Source organism: Lepus europaeus, chromosome 23 (genome assembly GCF_033115175.1).
Source record: "Lepus europaeus isolate LE1 chromosome 23, mLepTim1.pri, whole genome shotgun sequence".
Lineage (NCBI taxonomy): Eukaryota > Metazoa > Chordata > Mammalia > Lagomorpha > Leporidae > Lepus > Lepus europaeus.
In genome coordinates this window covers 870755-886116 of record NC_084849.1, presented here as the reverse complement: position 1 = coordinate 886116, position 15362 = coordinate 870755, and positions in this window count along the sequence as shown.

The window sequence follows — 15362 nt, the reverse complement described above, 5'->3', positions numbered from 1 at the left end:
CTCCAAACATGTACACCCACCTGTTTTTAGCAAGGTTGCTGTTTGGCCAGTCGTCCTGCGCTTGGCATCTCTGTGCCAAGGTCGTGTGTGGCCCAGGTGAGCACCCTGCTCTATCAGAGGCGGCCTGTCCGGGTCTTTAGGCCTTATGCCTGATGGGAGCTCAGGGGCGCCATCAGAACCTGGTGGGAGTGCTGCAAACAAGGAGAAGACAAGAAAGAAAGATCGGAGTAACGCATTCGGTGGCCACAGGCTGACCAAGGAGGCTGAAACCTCAGCCGAGGGCCGACTGCAGCAGGCGGTTCCACCGAGCGGGGCTTTGTCTTCAAGAAGCGATCGGTCCTCGTGGCTGCCTGCAGGCTCCAAGTGCCCTGTTAGAAACAGAAGCAAATGTTAGCCCCTTCGGATCTACACGCAGGAATGCATTGTGTGCCTGCCCTTGTGCTTTGGCTATTATGAAATGTCTGGGCGTTAAGAAAGGCTCCTGACACCCAGTTTCCCCTGCCGTTGGCATCCTGCAAGAGGGTGCACTCATTGTAATTAGGGAGCCAACGTTGTCATTAACTGGAATTCTTTGTTTTCGCCTAAGGTCCTTGTTTTACCCTACCTGGAGCTTGGGTCTCCCGAACCCCTCCCCCGCCCCCTGCCCCGGCTGCCGCCCAAGGAAGCCTGGGTGCTTTGTATAGCTGAGTGGCACCCCTGCGTGTGGGCACACCTCTGCTGATCAGGCCTCATACAGGACGGCGGAACACTGCCCTAAGTGATCTCATCCAGCCTGCACCAACACCTCTGGGGCGTGTAGCTGGGCAGACACAGCCATGTGCCAGGAAACCTTCAAAGTTCATGTCATTTTTACATTGAACAAACTTGTTTTAATATTTACTTTACAGTTAAAAATATAGACGCCATCTAGGCCACAGGCTGTGGGAAGACAGGCAGGAGGCTCGGCTGGCCTGCGGCTGAAGCTCGCCAGCCCCTGGCCGGAAGGCTCAAAAGTGGATTGTGTACTGACCACTAACGGATTATTTCGGAATAGCTGAGAGTTTTTTTCTTCTAAGATGTATTGATTTATTAGAAGGTCAGAGTTAGAGAGAGGTCTTCCATCTGCTGGTTCACTCCCGAGATGGTTGCAAGGCTGGAGCTGGGCCAGGCCAGAGCCAGGAGCTTGGAGCCTCTGGACCTCCCCTTACAGTGCAGGAACCTGAGCACTCGGCCATCCTCCATGTCAAAGATGATTGACTGGGGGCCAGCGCTGCGGCATACTGGGTAAAGCTGCTGCCTGTAGTGCTGGCATCCCACGTGGGCTCCAGATCGAGTCCCAGCTGCTCCACTTCTGATCCAGTTCTCTGCTGTGGCCTGGGAAAGCAGTGGGAGACAGCCCAAGCCCTTGGGCCCCCTGCACCGGTGTAGGAGACCCTGAAGAAACTCCTGGCTCCTGGCTTCCGATCAGCCCAGCTCTGGCTGTTGTGGCCATTTGGGGAGTGAACCAGTGGATGGAAGACCTCCCTCTCTCTCTCTCTCTCTCTCTCTCTCTCTCTCTGCTTCTCCGTAACTCTGCCTTTCAAACAAATAAATCTTTAAAAAGAAAAGATTGAATAGATAAGAGTAGTGTTTTCAACAGATGGTGCTGAGAAAATTGGATATCCACATGCAAAAGAATCAGACTGGCCCCTACCTCATACCTTATTCAAAAGTAAACTCGGGGGGCCAGCGCCGTGGCTCACTTGGTTAATCCTCCGCCTGTGGCGCCAGCATCCCATATGGGCGCCAGGTTCTAGTCCCAGTTGCTCCTCTTCCAGGCCAGCTCTCTGCTGTGGCCCGGGAGTGCAGTGGAGGATGGCCCAAGTGCTTGGGCCCTGCACCCGCATGGGAGACCAGGAGAAGCACCTGGCTCCTGGCTTCGGATCAGCATGATGCGCCAGCCGTAGCGGCCATTTGGGGAGTGAACCAACGGAAGGAAGACCTTTCTCTCTGTCTCTCTCTCACTGTCTATAACTCTCTCTCTCTCTCTCTCTCTCTCTCTCACTGTCTATAACTCTCTGTCTCTCTCTCTCTCTCACTGTCTATAACTCTCTGTCTCTCTCTCTCTCTCTCTCACTGTCTATAACTCTCTGTCTCTCTCTCTCTCTCTCACTGTCTATAACTCTCTCTCTCTCTCTCACTGTCTATAACTCTCTGTCTCTCTCTCTCTCTCTCACTGTCTATAACTCTCTGTCTCTCTCTCTCTCTCACTGTCTATAACTCTCTCTCTCTCTCTCTCTCACTGTCTATAACTCTCTGTCTCTCTCTCTCTCTCTCTCTCTCTCTCACTGTCTATAACTCTCTGTCTCTCTCTCTCTCTCTCACTGTCTATAACTCTGTCAAATTAAAAAATTAAAATTAAAAAAGGAAGTGTCTTGAAAGCAGTAACTTGCGTGTTTAACCATCTCCCACTTCTTAAAAAAAAAAGAAAAGAAAGAAAGTGAACTCGGGGCAGGCGCTGTGGCATAGCAGGTAAAGCCGCTGCCTGAAGCGCCGGCTTCCCATATGGGCGCTGGTTCGAGTCCCAGCTGCTCCATTTCCAATCCAGCTCTCTGCTATGGCCTGGGAAAAGCAGAAGATGGCCCAAGTCCTTGGGCCCCTGCACCTGCATGAGAGGCCAGAAGAAGCTCCTGGCTCCTGGCTTCCGATCCGTGCAGCTCTGGCCATTGCAGCCAATTGGGGAGTGAACCATTGGATGGAAGACCTCTCTCTCTGCCTCTCCTTCTCTCTCTATAACTCTGCCTTTCAAATAATAAATAAATCTTAAAAAAAAAAAGTGAACTCAAACTGGATCAAAGTAACACCTGTGTTGTGGCACAGAGGGTTAGGCCACCACCCACATATGAGCGCATCGGCCTTGGCCATTGCAGCCATCTGGGGAATGAATCAGCAGATGGAAGATAGCTGCTCCTGTCTCTCTCTAACTCTGCCTTTCAAATACAATGAATAAATTAAAAAAAAACAAAACTAAAACTCAAGTGTCTGTCTCTGTGGACCTTGGATTAGGCAATGCTTTCCTAGCTAAGACTCCAAAGTAACAAAAGGAAAAATAGACAATTGAACTTCATCAAAACCAAAAACAATCGCAATTCAAAGGACACTATCAACCCGAAGGTGGCGGGGAAGCCCAGCAGCCCCCGTGTCAAGAAGGGACTTGTTTTTGGAATGAAGAACCCCTACAAGTCCAAAGGAAAAGAATCCAACTCTTATGGGCAAAGCACATGAGCGTCTCTCCAAAGAAGACACACGAGTGATTTGGACAAGGTGCTGGGTGGCGTCAGCCCCGGGCAAGTGCGGCTTGAGACCCCAAGACCCCGTGCCGCACCCATTTGTGTGGCTGCTTGAAAAAGCCGGTGGAGGCAGATGCTTGGGGCCGTCGCTGAGGTGCACCTGGGACCCCTGCATCCCCTGTCAGCTGCTGATGTGCCCAGGAGACAGCAGGTCATGGTTCACGTCCTTGGGTCCCTGTCACTCCCGTGGGAGACCCATATTGAGTTCTGGGCTCCTGTCACAGTCCCAGCTGTTGGGGCGTTTGGGGACTGAGCCAGTGAAGAGATCCCTCTCTCTCTCCACCTCTGAAATAACTTTGTTAAAAGGCAGGAAATTACAGGGAGTGGAGTGATGTGCAGAAACTGGAAGCATCACACACCGCTGGGGGATGCTCTGTCGTGCGGCCGCCCTGGAAGTGAACACAGAGCTCCCCGCCCAGTCACGTGTTCCGCATCAGCAGGCCCATAAGGAAGGGGAGTGATGAGCAGACTGGCACAGGACGACGGAAATGTTCCACAATGGACAGGTACTTGTGCAACTGTCAATGTACAGAAACCTTTTCTTTTAATTGTGTGTGTTAGAGAGAGAGAGAGAGAGAGAGAGAGAGAGAGAGAGAGAGGCAGAGCAAGGTCTTCCATCCACCACTTCACTCCCCAAATGCTACAATGGCCAGGGCTGATCTGGGTCAAATCCAACAGCCAGGACCTCAATCCAGGTCTGCCCCGTGGGTCACAGGGGCCCAAGCACTTGAGCCATCACCTGCTGCCTCTCAGTGTGGCATTAATAAGAGCGGGGCTGGGCCTTGAACGCCAGCACTCTGCTATGAGATGCAGGCATCCTAAACACCATCTTAACTGGTAGGCCAAATGCCCACCTCCTGAATCCATTTAATTGCAAACTTTAAATGTGATATTTGAATTACAGCTAATAAATCTGACGTTAAATAAATACAAGCAAGAGTTTTCACATACTTTTGCTAAGTTTTTTTTTTCTGTGCGATGATTTTTTTTGCTAGGTTCTCTATGAATTGCTCACATCCCTTTTCTAATACTGAATTACTGGTCTTGTGGATTTCAGGAGCCACTTGTATATGAGGGTGATGAGCTCTGTGTGATGTGGGTTGCAAATTCTTTTCCCTTGCTTGTCCATTTCCTGACTTCTTGCCACCCTCCCCATGGTCTCTCAGTCACTCACACCTCCACCTGCGGGACTGCTGGCAGGATTCGCAAGCAGCCCTCGGAATGGTTGGTTTTCAGAGCAGACCCCAGCAGACCTCTCTCCAGGACACAGCCCTCTGTGGGACCTGGGGATCCGGTGTCCCCATGGACATGGGATGGCTGGGAGAAGAGCAGGTGCTCCCCGCTCTCCCGGCTTCCTCCTCCCTGAGGAGCTGACGGACACGGCAGCAGCAGGCTCTTCCCTCCTCTTTTGGATCTTTGCAGTAAATGCCGCATCAGCTGGGGCCTTTGGCTCACTACCAGGCAGTGGAGGGATGGCCAGGGGCCAGGTCACTGTGCAAAGGTCCCCAGAGCAGGAGTGGCCGTCAGCAGCTGCCAAGCAGTAGAGAAGCCAACGAGCCCAGCGCATCCCATCGTTTCTGCTTCTTCTTTATTTGAGTTCCAGGAAAGGGGAACGGGCGGCTCCTGATGTAACCAGCGGGGCCAGGTCAGCTCCCGGGGGAGCCAGGGGCTGCTGCCACGCGAGGCTTGGATGGAGATCCTGGCTCCTGGCTTCCGCCCAGCCCAGCCCTGGCCCTTGCAGACATCCGGAGGAGTGAAACAGCAGATGGAAAATGTCACTCTGCCTCTGTTTCTCTCCACCTCTCAAATACATTTTTTTTTTGACAGGCAGAGTAGACAGTGAGAGAGAGAGAGACAGAGAGAAAGGTCTTCCTTTGCCGTTGGTTCACGCTCCCATGGCTGCCGCGGCTGGTGCGCTGCGGCCGGGGCACCGCGCTGATCCGATGGCAGGAGCCAGGTGCTTCTCCTGGTCTCCCATGGGGTGCAGGGCCCAAGCACTTGGGCCGTCCTCCACTGCACTCCCTGGCCACAGCAGAGAGCTGGCCTGGAAGAGGGGCAACCGGGACAGAATCGGTGCCCCGACTGGGACTAGAACCCGGTGTGCCGACGCCGCAAGGCGGAGGATTAGCCTGTTGAGCCATGGCGCCAGCCAAATACATTGTTTTTTAAGGTTCAATATATTCACAGCTGCACAGCCACGGGGTATTTCAGGACATTTTCATCATCTGGAAAAGGAGGGGTGCAGGAGGCCAGGTCCTTGGGAGAAAAGGCCAAGGCCTCCATGACGAGGCCGGGAGGTCGTGGTCTCACCCAGCTCCTGGGTGATTCGGTCCCCAGCGTCCGTGGAGCTGTGTCGGCCTGGCCCGGCAGACGATGCAATCCCAGCATGCACCATGTCAGCAGTCTGCAAGCTCCTGGGCCACCAGGATTCTCTAGAAAGGGCAGCGCAGGCATCCACTGGAGGGAGGGGCCCCGCCCAACTCGCCTACTTGAAAAGTTGCTTTAATTACAAGTTCATTAGCTATTCAGTGGCACAGCTTGGGGAATGGCAACTGTTGAGACACAGGATATGAGAAAGCCCTTCGGAGGAGTTCCTGTTCATCCGATTTCAAACTAGAACAGAGGTGCCTTGTGCCCGCCCTCAGAGGGCCCAGGAGCTGTCAGGCCAAGGTGGAGGCGAGGTCCGGGGAAGCCTTGCCCACTTGGAAACTATCCGGATTCCTTTCTGAAGAGGGCAGGTCCTACCCTCTCAAACAACTGCAAACACAGACATGTGTGCAATGGCCAGGACCTCTGCGGGCCACCGCACCCCCCGGAGCCCTGGGCTTGCTGTCCGTATCCCGGTCACAGCTGAGCACAGAGCACAGCCGCCGGCGCAGTGGGTCTGGAGGAAGTGTCCGTGCGCCGGGCTCCTGCCGAGCTCGCTAGAGACATAAAGCAGGGTGAACAGTGAGACGGAGAGCAGGGAGGCCAGACAGTGCAGGCTACAAGCAGTGGGGCCTGGGAGAGGCAGGGTGCAGGGCAGAAGCTGGAGGAGGGAGGGAGGCCAAAAACCCCAGGATAAGTAGCAGTCCAGGTGCTGATGGACCGGGGGGACACATCCATGAGGTGCCGGCCCCTGCTACACCCATTTTCCTGTAAATCTGAGTTCTGAATTTGGGAGTGTGGGTGCGGCCTTCTGGCTGCTGTGGCTGTGGACGGCCACTTCGCTAGTGGCCATTTGGGACAGGCATCCAGCTCCCGGGCAGCAGAGCTAATCTTCCGGAATGGCCCATGAACTGACAGTAGGGCACCCCCTCTGCCACAAACAGCCGGACTAGGGAGCTAAGAAGCAGCAAAGGCGATAGTCGTGGACTTCAACAAGAGATCAATGTCCTTTTGTAGAGTGAGCACTTCCGGGATAAAGACACATTACATTGTTCTAGAAATAAGGAACTAATGGTGCCCGGGTCTCTGGGTTGGCGATGGAATCCACCACGGATCCAAGGAGCAGCAGGGGCCGGGCTTTGGTCTGAGGACCTGCAGCTCGCCCCCCGGGGATGCCCAGGAAGCCTGCCACAGAGTCGCACCAGGCCAGCAGTGGGGGCAGCAGAGGACATGGGGAAGGGGGACCCAAAACTCACCCCAGGACCCAGAAACACAGCAGGGAGCAGCGGGACAGTGGGAAGCTGTGACACACTGCCAAGGTGAGGGCACCAAAGGCAGGGGGCGATCTTTGACAGGAAGGGCCTGGCGGCAAAAGCCACACTCCCAAGGGTACTGAACCCACGTGCCCACCCACACAGGAACGGAGGAGGGAGAGGGGGCCTCCACACAGTAGGACCCCGCCTGGCTCAGGAGAGGCGTCTGCATTGCCGAATGTCAGCATCTCGGGAGATAAGCCAGCCACAGAAGGGCACACGCTGAGTCAGTGCTGGACGGGGACAGAGGCTTGGGAGGAGGAGAAAGTCCTGGCAGGGGTGGTGAGGCGCTGCCAACAGCACCGCTGCACTGCGCTCACCGAAGTAAGCGGCTGGGGGCTGGTGTGGCACAGCACACAGGATGCCACACCACACAGTGCCTGGGTTCAGGCCCAATCCCAGCTTCCGGCTAACGCAGGCCCTAGGAGGCAGCAGGTGCTGGCTGGAGGGACTGTGTCCCTGTCACCCAGGTGGGGGACCTGGACTGACTTCCTGGCTCCTGGCCTCAGCCTGGGGCGTGGTCCCTAGCCACTGTGGACACTGGGGGAGCTCAGTCAGTGGGTGGGGTCTCTCTCAGCCTCTCCTTTTCTCTCTGTAACTCTGCCTTTCAAATAAATAAATCTTTAAAAAAATGTTTTAAAAGAGTCCAAGTTCGTGTTCCAAGGCCTTCCCACTCCCTGCACGCCAGCCCCACCTCCTCTGAAACGCAGAGGCTGGCTTAGGGCCTGTGCCCTCTCCCCTCAGGTGCGGCCTGGCGACGGGCACGTGTTCCAAGACCAGCGCAGAGCGCTCACGCACACGCTGAGCTGGCCACGGCTGTGGGGCCAGGTGGGATGTGTGGTGCGTTGTGGGGCTGTCGGGTGACGGTGAGGTATTTGCACACTTCCCTCACCCCACTCAGGCCTTTGCTAAGCCGACCCCTGATTCCTTTCCACAGTCCTCTGACCCTCCCAGCCCCCGCATCTCCACGCTACAGGAGATGCGAGGAGGGTACCCAGGGGCTGGCAGATCAAATCCCACAAACACACACGCTTCCTCTCCCACAGCTCTGAAGGCCAGGGGTCGAGGCTGACCTGGCTGGGTGGGCATCCAGGTGGGTCTTCTGCAGGCTCCCTACTTGTGCTTCCTACGCCCTGGGCCTCCCACCGCCTCCTTGAAGAACCAGCAAAAAATCCAGGATTTTCTCCCGATGGGCTTGCCCTGTAAGGCGACATTCCCAGGTTGGGAGCAGCACCTACGTACCTGCGGGGCCGTCTCCCTGCACCACGTGTCCTGACTCACCCACCCTTGTTTCTGTCCCCAGCCCTGCACAGTAGGGATTTGGGCCCCTGTGGTCTGTTGTGCCCAGTGCCTGGTCTGTGCCTGGCCTAGCCCCTGGCCCCAGGGCAGGTCTCAGGGCCCAAGGAGGGGGTCCTGGCCTGGGCACGTGTGTCAGCCCCTGCCTGCAGCACACACTCGTGCTCCTAGCATTGGTTCTTTGTTACACAAGCATGCTGGGAGGGGAAATGCTGCCCGGCATGCTAGGGGCCTTTGAGCCTCCTCAGTCTTTGAACGCCTGCCAGTCTTGGCCCAAGTCACCTGAGCAGACCTGTGACAGGGACTCAGGAGGAAGTGCTCCCTAGAACCTGGTCCAAGGGGATGGGGAGGCCAGAGGCTGAGGGTGGTCTCAAGACCTACAGACAGGGGCCTGCACTGTGCTGTAGTGGTTAAGCCACAACCTGCAAGGCCGGGATCCCACATGGGCGCTGGTTCGCGTCCCAGCTGCCCCACTTCTGATCCAGCGCCCTCCTGATGTGCAGCAGAGGATGGCCAGAGTGCTTGGACCTCTCCCACCTATGTGGGAGACCTGGATGCAGCTCCTGGCTCCTGGCCCAGGCACTGCAGCCATTTGGGGAGCAAACCAGCAGATGGAAAGATGGAAGAGATCTCTCTCCCTCTTTCTCTCTGTCTCTTTCAAAAGCAAAACAAAACAAACAAACAAAAAAAACAAAAACATGGACAGTGTCAGTCGCCCCAAGACCCGGGGTACAGGTCCTTCCTGTTCAGGTCAGGGATGGACGCCCTCGGGCGCGGTGGGTTCCCACAGCCCACGGCTGCAGGACAGAGAGGACAAGGTCAGGGGGAGGCAGCACAGGATGTGATGCAGCTCAGACTGGGGGCTCCACCTCCCCTCTCACTCTAGCGCACCTTTCTCTCTGCTTTGCACAGCCCGCCTTCCCCGCCACCACAAACACACCACGGCACACGCTCCCAGCATGGGCCACAATTCTTCTAGCTCCCTGCACCACGTGTCCTGACTCACCCACCCTTGTTTCTGTCCCCAGCCCTGCACAGTAGGGATTTGGGCCCCTGTGGTCTGTTGTGCCCAGTGCCTGGTCTGTGCCTGGCCTAACCCCTGGCCCCAGGGCAGGTCTCAGGGCCCAAGGAGGGGGTCCTGGCCTGGGCACGTGTGTCAGCCCCTGCCTCAGGCCAGGCTGCTTCTCCTGGGCCTGAGGAGGGGCCCAGCTCCAGGCAGAGGACCAGCGTCACTAAACCCCTGGACGGTGGGACCCTGGGCCGCAGGGGGCATTATCTGAAGGAAGCTGAAAGTGCTGAGGTCAGAGCCAGAGCGACTGAGAGGCGGCAAGGCTGGGTCGAGGGCTCCGCTGACATGCCCCAGGTGTGTGGGTCACACGTGGTAAACGCATGGTTACTATCTCCTGTTCTTTTTCCTGATTTCCTGTCCTTACAATTTTCACTCAGTCTGAGCGGCCTGTTGGTGCCATGGGTCTAATCCATTCTTCCCAGCCTTAATGTGGCTTTCCATCTGTTGGGAATTCCCAGTGTGGTCAGTTCAGGGTGGCCACCAGCTTACAGAGCATCTTGGTTGTCCATTTCCCCACTGTAGGACACGGGATCCGCAGGTCGGACCCCAGCCCCAGCCACGCCCTCGCCAGGCCGGCCGGGTGGTGCACGGGGCCCTGGTTCTGCCAGACAGGCAGCTTCAGAACCGCTTCCCACTACAAATCATTCAGTAGCACTGTGTGTGCCCCTCCTCGAGCTGTCTTGTGCAAGGATGGCAACATTTTTCTAGCACAGATTCCAAGAATTCTGGGCCCTAAACTATGTTTCTTGAATGTTGACACTGCTCCCAGCACCTCAGAAGGCTGAATCAGCAGCCAGAGTCCCGGCTGTGGGGGTGTGCGGTGTGCTCCGTACTGCCAGTCTGGTGGGGAAAAGCAGCTTGGATTCCGGCTAACGCCAGGCTGGTGAGAGGCTCGAAGGGCATCATGCAGTGTGGTGCCACCAACCCCACCATGAAGGAACATGTGCCTGGCACCAAGCCAAGCACCTGTGTAGTGCACCAGCCCCTGCCTGGATCTATCTGAGAGGCAGAGAGAGAGAGAGAGAGAGGCAGAGACAGAGACAGAGAGAGGTCTTCCACCTGCTGGTTCACTCCCCAAATGACCACAATGGCCAGGGCTGGGCCAGACTGAAGCCAGGAGCCAGGAGCTTCTTCCAGGTCTCCCACGAGGATAGCAGAGGCCCAGACCCTAGGCCATCCTCTGCTGCTTTCCCAGGTGCATTAGCAGGGAGGTGCGTTGGCCTGCCTATGAGGTCTTTTCTAATGTTCATCTGGCAGCCTAAGCCCCTGTCATTCAAGTCTGGTAAACAGCCGCCTCTCTTCACTGCAGATCAGCCCTCTGCGAGGCCGGCTCCCTGTTACTTGTCCTCTCCCCGCACACAGCGCCTTCCACAGCCCCTCAGCCAGGGTGCCCTTCTGAGTCTCAAGTGCAGTTAGAATTCTGTTACGTCGTGGGCTCAGCCGATACAAATTGTCATCCTTGCTCCTTGACCCAGCCTTGCCTGCCATCCACTCTCCTGTATTGTCATCCTTGCTCCTTGACCCAGCCTTGCCTGCCATCCACTCTCCTGTATTGTCATCCTTGCTCCTTGACCCAGCCTTGCCTGCCATCCACTCTCCTGTATTGTCATCCTTGCTCCTTGACCCAGCCTTGCCTGCCATCCACTCTCCTGTATTGTCATCCTTGCTCCTTGACCCAGCCTTGCCTGCCATCCACTCTCCTGTATTGTCATCCTTGCTCCTTGACCCAGCCTTGCCTGCCATCCACTCTCCTGTATTGTCATCCTTGCTCCTTGACCCAGCCTTGCCTGCCATCCACTCTCCTGTACTCTAACCCCAGCACCTCCAAATCCCTTTAGGAAATCTCTTCCAGCCTAGGTATTTCACAGACCGCGTGGTCAGTTCAGGGATGGACACACAGCCTGAATGAGCTAACGAGAGACAGCCTTGGGACTTGGTCTGGAGAAAGACAGTGTCTCTGGCTGGACTTGGGACGTCATTGTAGCCGCCCCACACGGAGACGGGGAGAGAGGAAGCAGGTGCTAAGCTGTTGCTGTGCAGCGTGATGCAGCCTTGCCTGATGTTATCTGCTCTGGGTTGTCCAGTTTAATGAACTCAAAACTGCTTTCCTTAACTAGAACTCGTTTGAGTTGGGTCTCTGCCCTCCTGACGCACTTGATCAAAGCTCAGAAATGCCAGGGTTCTGGGGCTGGGACCCGGAGGAGTCCACACGGCGGCTGGAGCAGCTCCAGAACCTCCACCCCCAGAAGGGGCTGCTGAGGTGCAAGGGCAGCAGGGCCAGGAAGAGCCAGCTGTGAGGAGGGGGCTCTGCTGGGCCCAGCCTTCCCGGGGCAGGGCCAGCCTCAGACTGGGGAGGATGGCTCTGGACGCGCTTGAGCCTCGTGTCCCTGTCCGCAGAACGGGACCTCAATCTTGACAACCCAGCTAGGGGGAGGGGCTGGAGAGGGCAGCAGCTGGGTGTCCTTCCCCTCACTGGCCGGCTCTGTGATCCCACCACAGGTCACTTCTCCAGTCCCCAGTTTCTTCATTTGCAAAATGAGAATCATGGTTCCCGTCTCATAAAAGGATATGAGAGGGCCAGCCCCGCGGCGTAACTGGTAAAGCTGCCGCCTGCAGTGCCGGCATCCCATATGGGCACAGGTTCGAGTCCCAGCTGCTCCTCTTCCGATCCAGCTCTCTGCTATGGCCTGGGAAAGCAGTAGAAGGTGACCCAAGTGCTTGGGCCCCTGCACCCCTGTGGGAAACCCAGAAGAAGCTCCTGATTCCTGACTTTGGATCAGCATAGCTCTGACTGTTGCAGTCATCTTGGGAGTGAACCAATGGATGGAAGACCTCTCTCTCTCTCTCTCTCTCTCTCTCTCTCTCTCTCTCTCTCCTCTCTGTGTAACTCTTTCAAATAAATAAATAAATCTTTAAATATATATATGTGTATATATATATATATATATATATATATATATATATATGAGAGGGGCCCATGCTGTGGCATAGATGGTAAAGCCACCACCTGCTATGCTGGCATCCCATATGGGCACCAGTTCAGGTCCCGGCTGCTCCACTTCCGATCCAGCTCTCTGCGGTGGCCTGAGAGAGCAGTGGAAGATGGTCCAAGTCCTTGGGCCCCTGCGCCCACGTGGGGGGACTTGGATGGAGCTCCTGGCTCCTGGCTTCGGATCGGCCCAGCTCCAGCCATTGCGGTCATTTGGGGAGTGAACCAATGTATGGAAGACCTCTCTCTCTCTCTCCTTTCTCTCTCTGCCTCTAACTCTGCCTTTCAAATAAATAAATAAATCTTTAAAAAAAAGGATAGAAGTAGTAAAGTCATACATGAAGGCATTTCAAAAAGTTCATGGAAAATGTAATAAAAAGATGTTTATTTGGGGGCAAAGAAACGTTGAAATCTTGCATAGTTTCAGATTTCACAATACACATTTTCCTTAAACTTTCTGAAGTCCTGTGGCTTGTAAGGTGCTGAGCGTGGTGGGGCACACGCCTAGCCCCCCTCCCAAACGCAGCCGTTGGTGCTCGCCGCCCCCACCTGCCCCGACCACAGACCTCCGGTGGAGCCACGCTGCTCGGCTTCCAGCTCCCATCTCTGCCTCCCCAAACGACCCCCACCCAGGTTTCTGCAACTCAGGCCTCCCTCAACCATCCCAGCCCCCCACTCTGAGCCCCACTCAGCACCTCTCCTCAGCCCCCTGCTCAGACTCGCCTCCAAACTCATCCTCTCCTCCGAGGGGAACCCCCTTCTTTTTTTTTTTTTTTTTTTTTTTTTTTTTTTTTTTTTTGACAGGCAGAGTGGACAGTGAGAGAGAGAGACAGAGAGAAAGGTCTTCCCTTGCCGTTGGTTCACCCTCCAATGGCCGCCGCGGTAGCGCGCTGCGGCCGCGCACCGCACTGTTCCGATGGCAGGAGCCAGGTGCTTCTCCTGGTCTCCCATGGGGTGCAGGGCCCAAGCACTTGGGCCATCCTCCACTGCACTCCCTGGCCACAGCAGAGAGCTGGCCTGGAAGAGGGGCAACCGGGACAGAATCCGGTGCCCCGACCGGGACTAGAACCCGGGGTGCCGGCGCCGCAAGGCGGAGGATTAGCCTGTTGAGCCACGGCGCCGGCCGGGAACCCCCTTCTGACCCGGACCCCCTCAGACCCCGACCCCCTTCTGACCCTGACCCCCTCAGACCCCATCCCCCCCTCAGACCCCGACCCCCTCAGACCCCGACCCCCTTCTGACCCTGACCCCTCCTCAGACCCCATCCCCCCCTCAGACCCCGACCCCCTCAGACCCCGACCCCCTTCTGACCCTGACCCCCTCAGACCCCGACCCCCTCAGACCCCGACCCCCTCAGACCCGACCCCTTCTGACCCTGACCACCCCTCAGACCCTGACCCCCCCCTCAGACCCCGACCCCTCCGCAGACCCCGTCCCCTCCGCAGACCCCGACCCCTCCGCAGACCCCGTCCCCTCCGCAGACCCCGACCCCTCCGCAGACCCCGTCCCCTCCGCAGACCCCCACCCCTCCGCAGACCCCGTCCCCTCCGCAGACCCCCACCCCTCCGCAGACCCCGTCCCCTCCGCAGACCCCGTCCCCTCCGGAGACCCCGACCCCCTCAGACCCCGTCCCCTCCGCAGACCCCGTCCCCTCCGCAGACCCCGACCCCCGCAGACCCCGTCCCCTCCGCAGACCCCGTCCCCTCCGGAGACCCCGACCCCCTCAGACCCCGTCCCCTACGCAGACCCCGTCCCCTCCGCAGACCCCGTCCCCTCCGGAGACCCCCACCCCTCCGCAGACCCCGTCCCCTCCGCAGACCCCGTCCCCTCCGCAGACCCCGTCCCCTCCGGAGACCCCGTCCCCTCCGGAGACCCCGACCCCCTCAGACCCCGTCCCCTCCGCAGACCCCGTCCCCTCCGCAGACCCCCACCCCTCCGCAGACCCCGTCCCCTCCGCAGACCCCGTCCCCTCCGGAGACCCCGACCCCCTCAGACCCCGTCCCCTCCGCAGACCCCGTCCCCTCCGCAGACCCCGTCCCCTCCGCAGACCCCGTCCCCTCCGGAGACCCCGACCCCCTCAGACCCCGTCCCCTCCGCAGACCCCGTCCCCTCCGCAGACCCCGTCCCCTCCGGAGACCCCGTCCCCTCCGGAGACCCCCACCCCTCCGCAGACCCCGTCCCCTCCGGAGACCCCGACCCCCTCAGACCCCGTCCCCTCCGCAGACCCCCACCCCTCCGCAGACCCCGTCCCCTCCGCAGACCCCGTCCCCTCCGGAGACCCCGACCCCCTCAGACCCCGTCCCCTCCGCAGACCCCGTCCCCTCCGCAGACCCCGTCCCCTCCGCAGACCCCGTCCCCTCCGGAGACCCCGACCCCCTCAGACCCCGTCCCCTCCGCAGACCCCGTCCCCTCCGGAGACCCCGACCCCCTCAGACCCCGTCCCCTCCGCAGACCCCGTCCCCTCCGCAGACCCCGTCCCCTCCGGAGACCCCGTCCCCTCCGGAGACCCCCACCCCTCCGCAGACCCCGTCCCCTCCGGAGACCCCGACCCCCTCAGACCCCGTCCTCTCCGCAGACCCCGACCCCTCCGCAGACCCCCACCCCTCCGCAGACCCCATCTTCACCCCCGCCCCGGCCCCGCCCTCTCTCCCGCGGTGCGCGGGCTCCATCCAGCGTCTGCCTGGCGCGCTGCGGCGGCCGCTGCGGGGTCTGGAATAACCGCGGCCACAGCCCCCGCCCGGATGGAGACCCTCACCCACCCGTGCGGTTCCTGCTCTGCCGAGGCCCGTAGGCCGCGTGAGGGCTGCCGGGCGGGGATTCCCGCATCCCCGGGCGAGGTCCCTTTAAGGAGGCGGCGGGCGCGCCTCGCATTAGCATATCTTAGCATATTTTAGCCTGGCTCCGCCCCAGGGCGGGCCAGTCGCGCGGGGCGCTGAGAGCCAGCCGCGGGGCGCGGGGCGCGGGGCGCGGAGCGGGGTCCGGGCGCGCAGCCTCTCCCGCAGCCGGGGCCTTCGAGCGGG